The following is an 11,608-nucleotide window of genomic DNA, read 5'->3' as shown; positions in this document are numbered from 1 at the left end:
ATCGTCTCCAAAGTCTGAAGATTCGCATTTGGCGTGTTTACATATGATGTTGGTTTAATAGAATGTCCGTCTCTCATAAAAATGTGTAAACCAGTTCAGAAAATACTTCTCAGGGTAAGCATTACTATTTAGTGAAATCCTAACTAGAAGAATTTGGATGAAAGTTTGATTTCATTTATTTATAGGGCATCAAACAGGGATTGTTGACATTTCCACTTCTAAATAATAATAAAAAAAAATGCCCAGCAATCATTAAAAAATGTGATTCTCACTGCAATACTCACCTTTTCCCTGGTGCTGTCCCCCACAGAATCACCTATTTTGCGATCCATCACCAATCCTCTACCAGGTTGAATCATACCCATCATCATTCAAACTGCTTCCTTTCAGTTGCCCCTGCTGGAGCAAATTGCATCATGCTGTGCTGTTTTTTTTTTTTTTTTTGCCTTCCTCTGGATCAACTGTGAGTATGGGATTGTGTATATAGGATTGTAAACAGTTTGTTCCCCCTTTTTCTTGGTTCAATTAGATGTATTGTGTCTTTTTTTTTAAACCAGACTAACTATGTAACTATTATAGTAAATCTGTGGGTGGGGGGGGTGGGTGCACATTACTTAGCTCGCTTGATTCTCACCAACAGAATTCCCAAGAGTGAAGTGATGTGTAATCAAAAAATGTAAGTTTTGGCCAGAACAAAAAAAAAAATCTTTAGAAACCTTTATCTCCTTTGGAGGGTGGGTTATGACATGGACTTGTTCTGGAGGGGGGAGTATGTGGGGAGAATAGGATGGGCTTGGCTGTAAAAGACATTAGACAGTGTTGACAGCCAGTTTGGAAACAAACTGTAATTTCTTCCTGCTCGCTATATTGAACTCCGATGGTGCGGGTTATGAGGGGAGAGCAGAGTGGGAGGGAGAGGAGAATGCGGTAGGGGATGCCGATGAAACACACTGTAGATGTGAGTGTGGTCAATGGTGATAATGGACGAGGAGCACTGGGCTAATGAGCGGTGGTGGCAGCTGGGGCAATGGTTTGCAGTGACTGGTTTGCAGAGGGAGAGGTAAAATGCAACTGGCAATGACAGGCGACCATCCTTCCGTTTTCTCCTCGCCCCGGTCGCTGTTGGTTGCAGTTTCCCTCTCTCCGCAAACCAAATTTTTAGATGATTTACCTCTTATAAGACGTTTTGGTATATAATTATATTTTATAATGTAAATCAATGTTTCTTAACTCCAGTCCTCAAGTACCCCCAACAAGTCATGTTTTCAGGCTTTTCCATTATTTTGCACAGGGGATTTGAATAGTAATTACCACAACCATTTCATCGGAGGGAAATCCTGAAAAACGTGTCCTGTTGGGGGTACTTGAGGACAGGAGGTGAGAAAAATGTATGTAAACATCTTTAACTTACATTTATATATATATTATATATATATATATATATATATACACACACTGTGTATATATATATATATATATATATATATATATATATATATATACACACACATATATACATACACAGTATATATTATATATTTCTGTATACTTTCTCACTTTTTTCTGACAGGGTCCTTTGTTACCTTGAAATGAATTGGTTTGACCATTTGTTGCTACTCTCAATAAATGACTACGAATGTACCCCTTTTTTGCATTTCATTGGTTATTGGGCACTCCCTCTTTTTTTTCCTCTTACAGTCAGTAAGTAAACCAAGCATGTTTTCCTGCGTATACAGACTGATTTTACTATTGTGGGTTTAGTAACACTTTAAAGGCTTTATCAACACCCCTAAAAACAAAAAAAGGTGGCAAAGAGGTTGATTGCCCAAAGAGATCGGAATTATTAAAGTACAATTTTAGGTTTTTACCAGGGACGTGCAGTCAGGGGAGGCAGGAAGGCAGAGCCATGAACATAAAAAATAAAATAAAAAAAAGATCGAGCTTGGAGGGTCATAGCTCAATGACTTGGGGTAGCCAAAGTCCTACTCCACCACTGGTCAAATCTTGGGGCTCCTGCCACCTATGGTTCTGGAGATACGGGGCTCCTTGCGCAGCCTATCAAAAGCTACATACAGAGCAGCCAGTTTAAATACAAGCTGGAACACTCTGTTTGTAGCAGACTCTCGGATGAGCTCACAGTGCCTCTCACTTCTTGTCAGAAGCACTGAGCTCAATGGACAGCTTGGAGCCTTGGACCAATGGTAAAGCACTATTGGTCCAAGTTGTCCAATAAAAATGCTGCTCTTGTCTCACTGCAGTGTCATAGAAGGGGGCACGTGTCTAAAAGGCAAATGGTTCCTTCCAGCCCAGCCCCCCTAACTAGAAGGAAAAAACATGGGTTAATGGGTATAAGATTTACTCATAATCCCATGTTTTTCTCACAGTTAAGAGGGAGAATGAGAATCTGCTGCCTGCTGAAAAGGTATGTTTAAATCAAGCTAAATCCTATATTAATATGCTATAACATAATAATTTATTATTTATCGCTTCTCTGCCTTTTGGCTAAGATCAAGTGTAGTATCTGTTCCTATCAATTGCCAGAGGAGGCCCTATGCTACTCCTAAATGGGGAGGGCAGATGCAAATCCAAAGGTGTCATTGCACCCGGAAGGGCGGTTTCGGTAGGGATTCATGCCTGTTGCGCCCTGACAGACATTGGGGGCCAGCCATAGTGAAGTTTGAGCCGTCCGGAAGAGAGCTCCTGATGAGGATGGGTGCTGCATTGGGTCTGGCCTTTTGGCTGGGTCTTTTTCCGACCTTTTGGCTGGTGTTGGTGTAGGTGCTGTTTCTGTCACCGCCCGGTGACGGAGCTGGTGCCGCCCTAGAATGGAGACAGGACTGGGCCATGCAAATCCTCTGGATTGATGGGGGCCTGGAAGGGCTAGTACCGGTGGAGGCTGCTATTGCTGAGGAAGCTCTCCCTGAGAAAATCTTGAAGGGCTCTCTATCTGGTAGGGACAGAAGGCTGCACTGATCCTGTCAGGGGCCCAGATAAGGAACAGAAAGCCTATGGTGTATGTGCCCCTGGAGTGGCAGTCCAGGGGTGCCATACAGTCACTGTGAATGAGGGTCGCTTTGATTCATGGCACCACGGTCACTGCACCATATTACACGCTTTTTTTTCACCTGTCTCCTGGGTCGGACCTTTTGGCTGGGACCGGAGGAATTTTTTATTCCTGGCTGGAGGGCCTGGCTATTGTATTGCACAATGGCCAACTTTTCACTCTCCTTTACTTCGTTCTCCCTCACTTTCTTTTATCCATTACCTTTGTTTGTCACGTTTTTGTATTTTTTTGTTTGTACGTGTTTTTTTGTACTATGTGACTGGTAGGGTGTAGGTCCTCTGGCCTGCCCTGAAAGTCTTGGGAGGGGGTGGACATGGCCTTCTGGCTTAGTTCGCCCTCTATAATGGGGTCTCCCTTCGGGGGAGCCCCACCCAATACTTGGGTGGGTCTGTTTCGGCCAGATGGACCAAGTGTAAGTACCCTTGTCCCCATCTGGAGCCTAACGCCACAGGGGATTCAGGGCAAGGCCCTCTGATTTTAGAGGGCTTGTGTACACCCGTTGCTCCTTTTTGTGCCACCTCTTTATGTTGTGCAAATTTTTTTGGCACCGGGTGAAGTTTTTGAGTGTGTTTCACACGTCATGGGCTTTCAAAAAAAAAAAAAGTATTATTTATCTCTTTACTGTGAAATGACTTCAAACTTCAGTAATTTGTCCGTCAAGCCACCTTCTTGAGTACAGTTTTTGAAAATATAGTAAATTACCTTAAAAACAATATATAATAATTATTTGTATATTAATTAACCACTTGCCACCCAGGCCCATTCTGATACTTCTCTCCTATATATAAAAACCATCATATATATATATATACTGTATATATATATATATATATATATATATATATATATATATATATATATATATATATATATACTGTATATATGTGTGTATATATATATATATATATATATATATATATTAGCAGACACCCTAGAGCAGGGGTGGGCAATTATTTTTTCGATGGGGCCACATGAGAAACTAAAAATATTTTGGAGGGCCGGGCCAAAAGGCTAAACTCAATACTGCATAAAATCAATTGTATTTCTTTATAAAAAGCAGTAAATATCATTGTTGGACAACTGGTACGAGTACTTGTTATAGACATGGCACAGGAGGGGGACAGAGGCTGGGGACATGGCACAGGAGGGGGACAGAGGCTGGGGACATGGCACAGGAGGGGGACAGAGGCTGGGGACATGGCACAGGAGGGGGACAGAGGCTGGGGACATGACACAGGAGGGGGACAGAGGCTGGGGACATGACACAGGAGGGGGACATAGGCTGGGGACATGACACAGGAGGGGGACAGAGGCTGGGGACATGACACAGGAGGGGGACAGACGCTAGGGAAATGACACAGGAGGGGGACAGACGCTGGGGACATGACACAGGAGGGGGACAGACGCTGGGGACATGACACAGGAGAGGGACAGACGCTGGGGACATGACACAGGAGGGGGACAGACGCTGGGGACATGACACAGGAGGGGGACAGACGCTGGGGACATGACACAGGAGGGGGACAGACGCTGGGGACATGACACAGGAGGGGGACAGGCGCTGGGGACATGACACAGGAGGGGGACAGACGCTGGGGACATGGCACAGGAGGGGGACAGACGCTGGGGACATGGCACAGGAGGGGGACAGACGCTGGGGACATGACACAGGAGGGGGACAGACGCTGGGGACATGACACAGGAGGGGGACAGAGGCTGGGGACATGACACAGGAGGGGGACAGACGCTGGGGACATGACACAGGAGGGGGACAGAGGCTGGGGACATGGCACAGAGGCTGCAAATAAATTATCATATCACTTCTTCACATCATCAGTATGCTGTGTCTTCCTCCTGTGCCCCTTTCACCTCTCCACAGATCTGACCTGTGGAGAGGTGAAAAGGGCACAGGAGGAGGACACAGCATACTGATGATGTCTAGGTAGGATAGCACTTCACACTCTGCTGCTGGACTGAGGAGGACTCACCAGACAAGGCCAGGACAGTGGCACTGAGGGCAGGCAGCAGGCGTTGCGAGGAGTCCTACTCCAACGAAGAGAGTGGAGACCAGGGTCCACTCCAGGTCCGGGCACCAGCATGGCGGCTGGCCGACTGCTACAGTCAGTCAGTCGGACGGGCAGAGCAGGCAGGCAGGCGCACTGGTCGGTCTCCGTCTGCCTTCACTCAGTCCACTCCGTCACAGTGGGGGTGCGTCTGCAGTGTGTCCACTACATCTGCTGCTGTGTGCTATCCCGCCGGTGCCGCTCTCCACAGAGTCCACACATTCTACGATGTTCCTCAGTTTCCCCGCGCTGCTCTTTTGAATAGGCTGGCAGCAGTGTTGTTAGCGCGAAAATGCGCTTTGATAATTGGCTGCGCGGCGGGTGGTGGTGGGCTGGGCGGTCAGAGAGGGCGAGGCTATGCATAATGTAGGAGGACTAGACGCTGCCTGCGCTGCGGCTCACATTCGGATCTTTTTACGGGCACATTTCCCTTATTACGGACTTTTACGAACAGGGAAAAAGTGCCTTTTATTTACGTACTGTCCGTAATTCTACGGACGGTTGGCAACTAGGGTTGTCCCGATACCACTTTTTTAGGACTGAGTACAAGTACCGATACTTTTTTTTATGTACTCGCCGATACCGAATACCGATACTTTTTTTTAAATGTGTCCCCAAATGCAGCCATGTCCCCCGTATAACAGCCATGTCCCCCGTATAGCAGCCATGTCCCCCGTATAGCAGCCATGTCCCCCGTATAGCAGCCATGTCCCCAGTATAGCAGCCATGTCCCCCGTACAGCAGCCATGTCCCCCGTACAGCAGCCATGTCCCCAGTACAGCAGCCATGTCCTCCGTATAGCAGCCATGTCCCCCGTATAGCAGCCATGTCCCCCGTATAGCAGCCATGTCCCCCGTATAGCAGCCATGTCCCCAGTACATCAGCCATGTCCCCCGTACAGCAGCCATGTCCCCAGTACAGCAGCCATGTCCCCAGTATAGCAGCCATGTCCCCAGTATAGCAGCCATGTCCCCAGTACAGCAGCCATGTCCCCAGTACAGCAGCCATGTCCCCAGTATAGCAGCCATTGTCCCCCGTACAGCAGCCATTGTCCCCCGTACAGCAGCCATTGTCCCCCGTACAGCAGCCATTGTCCCCCGTACAGCAGCCATTGTCCCCCATACAGCAGCCATTGTCCTCCGTACAGCAGCCATTGTCCCCCGTACCTACTGTTATCACCGCGGCAGGGAACATTACAGACAGCGTTCGTTTGAACAGCTGTTTTCCCCGCTGCGCATAGACACTCCCCCTTGGACGGATCTTTTTTCATGAATAGAAATAATAAAAAAAAAACACTAAAGTTAGCCTGATTTTTTTAGTACAATGTGAAAGGTGATGTTACGTTGAAGAAATAGATACCTAATATGTCACTATTTAAAATTGCGCACACTTGTGGAATGGCACCAAACTTCAGTTCTTAAAAAACTCCATAGGTGACACTTTAAAAATGTTTACAGGTTACATGTTTAGAGTTACAGAGGAGGTCTAGTGCTAGAATTATTGCTCTCGCTCTAACGTTCGCAGCGGATGTAACCTGTGTGTATCTGGCTCTGATGCTAGCCAGTGCCTCATCAGACACTGACCTCACCGCACGTCCCTGGTTTTAAATAAGATATATGATATAATGTTTCCCACGGGCACGGGTATCTGTATTTCTTGCCATTCTTGATACTTATCTTTTTCATAGTTCATGTCTTTAGTGATCATGGTGATAAAATAAATGTAAAACACACAGAGGATTGCTGTAAACAAGCATGGTTAGATAAGGTTAGATTGATTTCTTAAAGCAGAGCTCCACCCTAAAGTGGAACTCCCGCTGATCGGAACCCTCCCCCCCTCCGGTGTCACATTTGACACCTTTCAGGGGGGAGGGGGGTGCAGATACCTGTCTAAAGACAGGTATTTGCACCCACTTCCGGCCACACAGTCTGCAGAGTAGACTGCGGGCAGAACGTCAGTTCCCCCCCCCCACCGTTGTGTCCTGGGAACACTCGGCTCCCAGAACACAGCGGGAGCCAGTCAGACGACGCAGCGCGACTCGCGCATGCGCCGTAGGGAAGCGGGCAGTGCTTCACTTCCTGGTTCCCTCACCGAGGATGGCGGGGGGGGGGGGCAGCAGAGTGACGAGCGATCGATCTTCCTCTGCTGCGGACGGCGCTGGACTCCAGGACAGGTAAGTGTCCTAATATTAAAAGTCAGCAGCTGCAGTATTTGTAGCTGCTGGCTTTTAATATTTTTTTTTTCAGCGGAGCTCCGCTTTAAGGAAAACTTGCAAGGTGAACAGTGTTCTTACAAAATGCTTTCAGAAAACGACTATCAGAGAAAAATGTTTGTAGTAATAATAAAGCTAAAAAAATAATATAAAAATTATAGAGTAGTGTAGAGGGTGAATAGAGTTCACCAAATGCATGATAATCAATTAGAAATTTTATTTATTTTTGTTTTCATCATTTACATTGCTTATTAATGGTGCAATCTGCTTTTTTGTAATACCCAATGGTGAAACCAATTGAAAATCTTTTTACTAAAACACTGAATTGTTCAAAAAGCACTGAAAATGTTCAAAATGTGTAATTATACCCAGCTTAGATAAAAGAGCGATAAAGAAAGAGAGAGGAAGGGAAAGAGAGATCAAAAACAGAAAGACGAGATAAAGAGAGATGATGGAGAGAAAAAAAACTGGCCATACACCAGTAGAATTTAATTCAACCGTTAACTTGGAAAAAACAGAAAAATCATTTAACGATGCGATCATTTGGGTTGACTTACTAAAGGCAAACTAAGGGGGCATTTTGCAAGTGCAGGGCTCCAGAGCTTAGTAAATGAGGTACAGTTTCACTTTGCAAAGAAAATAATAAAAATAAATGCATTTTTGCTTGCACGTGATTGGATGATGGAAGTCAGCAAAGTTGCCCCTCATTTACTAAGCTCTAAAGCAACTACACTTGCAGAGTGCAATTGATGATCTGTAGTGATGAATAATTCAAAGCTCATAATGGAAAATTCTAAATGTTAATGTTTTTTTTGTTCAAGAAAAGTCATATGCAATTAAAATTTCGTCCAGTTTTAAACACATTTCTTTTGTGCCTACAACATGTGCACATGTTGTAGGCACAAAAGAAATGTGTTTAAAACTGGACGAAATTTTAAGGGCCTTTGAACAAAATTATTTGACTCATAGGGGGTTATTTATGAAAGGCAAATCCACTTTACACTACATGTGCACTGAAAGTATGAACACCGATCTCTCGCTTCCCCTACTGTAGTAAGTCCCATCCCCCCTTCAGTTAGAATACAGAGAGGGAACACAGTTAACCCCTTGATCGCCCCCTAGTGTTAATTCCTTCCCTGCCAGTGACATTTATACAGTAACCAGTGCATTTTTATAGCACTAATCGCTGTATAAATGTAAACGGTCCCAAAAATGTGGCAAAAGTGTCTGATTTGTCCACCGCAATATCGTAGTCCCAATAAAAATCGCAGATCGCCGCCATTACTAGTAAAAATAATAATAATAATAATAAAAATACCATTTTGTAGACACTACAGGCATATCCCACTTTTAAGTACACAATGGTGTTTATTTACTAAAGCTGGAAAGTGCAAAAGCAGGCTCACTTCTGCATATAAACCAATGAGCTAACCCCAGCTTGTTCAATTAAGCTTTGGTAATAAAACCTGGAAGCTCATTGGTTTCTATGCAGAAGTGAGCCTGATTTTGCGCTTTGCAGCTTTAGTAAATAAACCCCATTGTGTAATTAAAAGTGGGGTATGCCTGTATAATTTTTGCGCAAACCAATTAATATACACTTATTGCAATTTTTTTTACCAAAAATATGTAGAATACATATCAGCATTAACTTAGGAAAAACATTTTTTTGGGGAAAAAAAATGTGGGAGATTTATATTAGCAAAAAGTAAAAGATTTTGGGGGTTATTTACCCACCTTGCACTACAAATGCAAACTACAAGTGCAAAGTGCACTTGGAAGTGCAGTCCTTGTTAATCTGAGGGGTAGATCTGAAATGAGGGGAAGCTCTGCTGATTGTATTATCCAATCATGTGCAAGCTAAAATGCTGTTTTTTATTTTCCTTGCCTGTCCTCCTCGGATCTACAGTGACTGCACTTCCAAGTGCACTTTCACTGCAATTTCAAGTGCACTTTGCACTTGTAGTGCAAAGTGGATTTTCCTTTAGTAAAAAAACCCCATTGTGTTTTTTCAGAATTGTCGCTCTTCTTTTGTTTATAGCGCAAAAATAAAAATGGCAGAGGTGATAAAATACCACCAAAAGAAAGCTCTATCTGTGGGGAAAAAAGGACGCAAATTTTGTTTAGGTACAGCATTGCACAATCCTGCAATTGTCAGTTAAAGCGACAAGGTGACGAAATTGTAAAAAGTGCTCTGGTCAAGAAGGGGGTAAACTCTTCTGGGGCTGAAGTGGTTAAAAGCGCTTAAAATTTCATCCAGTTTTAACCCCCCTGGCGGTATTCCCGAGTCTGACTCGGGGTTAAATTTTTCAGCTACGATCGGTAACCCAGAGTCAGACTCGGGCTCGCCTCGCTGGATCCACAGGCTTGGTTTACTTACCTTGTCCCTGGATCCAGCGATGCCACCGCGCTGTGTGAGCGAGCGGGACCTCCTCGCTCGATTCACGCAGTGCCTCTGTGTGCCGCCGATCTCCGTTCCCTGCGACGTTACGACGCACGGGAGCGGAGAACGGCGCCAAATTCAAAAAAGTAAACAAACACCTTACACACAGTATACTGTAATCTTATAGATTACAGTACTGTATGTAAAAAATACACACCCCCTTGTCCCTAGTGGTCTGCCCTGTGCCCTACATGTTCTTTTATAAAATAAAAACTGTTCTTTCTGCCTGCAAACTGTAGATTGTCCATAGCAACCAAAAGTGTCCCTTTATGTCAAAAATGGTTTTAGAGCAGGTAGAAAACAGCGATAATAATTTATAATCACTTGCAGAATTGTGCGATAGTGATTTGTGGGGAAATTCGTCATAAAAAAATAAAAGTAATGACAGCGACAATTCTGCAACTGAGCAAATTCCAGTGATTTTGAGTTGATTACATTATTGAATAACTTTTATTATAATTTTATTATTATTTTTTTATAATTATTTATAATTATTTATTATATTATAATTTATAATTTTGTTTTTAAAAAAAATTCATACCCGGGATGCCTACTAGACTCTTGTTTGGACAGATTTAAGTGAGTTATTCCTAAGAATTACAGGCCTACAGTATAAAACGCCAAATTTCCTTGCAAATAATGGTACCGCTTTTAGCACCTTTTTTCTGAAATAATCATACCGCCAGGGAGGTTAAACAAGTCTAGAACAGGAGCATTACATTGCATATGATTTTTCTTGAATGAAAACCACGTCCTAAGCTAAAAAAATACAATAATAATAAATATATATTTTCATTAAAAAAAATGCAAATGCTCTAGTATGGAAATCGCGATCTTACCACACGTTACATATCACCGCTATGCATGAATCTATCCATTTTACATATAGGGGGGTTGTGTGACAGAGCGGGCCGTGCCCGCGTACCCTTAATGGACGCACTGCCATTGCCCAGACTTGAACCCGATTGAACATCTATGGAGAAATCTGAAAATGGCTGTGCATTGATGCTCCCCATCCAACCTGATGGAGCTTGAGAGGTCCTGCAAAGAAGGATTGGAGAAACTGACAAGCTTACAGCATCATACTCAAAAAGACTTGAGTCTGTAATTGGTCCCTAAGGTGCTTCAACAAAGTATTTAGCAAAGGCTGTGAAAACTTCTGTATATGTGATTTTTTTATTTTAAAAAAAAATTGCAAAGACTTCAAACCAACTTCTTTCACATTGTCATTATGGGGTATTGTTTGTATAATTTTGAGTAAAATTATGCATTTAATCCATTTTGGAATAAGGTTGTAACATAACAAGATGTGGAAAAAGTGAAGCGCTGTAAATACTTTCCGGATGCACTGTATTTTAGTCTAGAAGCGTTTTTGAAGCTTCAGTTTCTAGGAACAGAAATTAAAACCTCTTTTGTTTGATTTTTTGGTAACGATTTGCCAGCATAAAAAAAAACTAAAAACTGAAACTAACTGCTGCTAAAAACTGGCACAAAAACGCTAAGGCCCCTTTCACATTGAGGTGTTTTTCATGCGGTGCAGCGCTAAAAATAGCGCTGCTATACCGCATGAAAAAATCATGCCCTGCAGGCTTCAATGTGAAAGCCCGAAGGCTTTCACACTGAAGCAGTGCGGTAGCAGGACCGCTCCAAAAGTCCTGCTAGACGCATCTTTGGAGCGGTATAGGAGTGGTGTGTTTACCGCTCCTATACCGCGCCTTCCCATTGGTAATACCGCGGTAATTGCGGGCGGTATTAACCCTTTTTCGGCCGCTAGCGGGGGTTAAAACCTCACCGCTAGCGCCCGAATATCGCGGTAAATACGACGGTAT

At 43.8% G+C, this 11,608-nt stretch overlaps 1 pseudogene; it reads left to right on the top strand.

Annotated features, from left to right (window-relative positions):
- Window positions 1-2,482: 2,482 nt before the first annotated feature.
- LOC120938711 lies at window positions 2,483-2,589 on the top strand (annotated as a pseudogene).
- Window positions 2,590-11,608: the final 9,019 nt, after the last annotated feature.

The sequence above is a fragment of the Rana temporaria genome, chromosome 4, assembly GCF_905171775.1.
Source record: "Rana temporaria chromosome 4, aRanTem1.1, whole genome shotgun sequence".
In the NCBI taxonomy this organism is placed as follows: Eukaryota; Metazoa; Chordata; class Amphibia; order Anura; family Ranidae; genus Rana; species Rana temporaria.
This window is presented reverse-complemented; position numbering and strand designations above follow the sequence as displayed.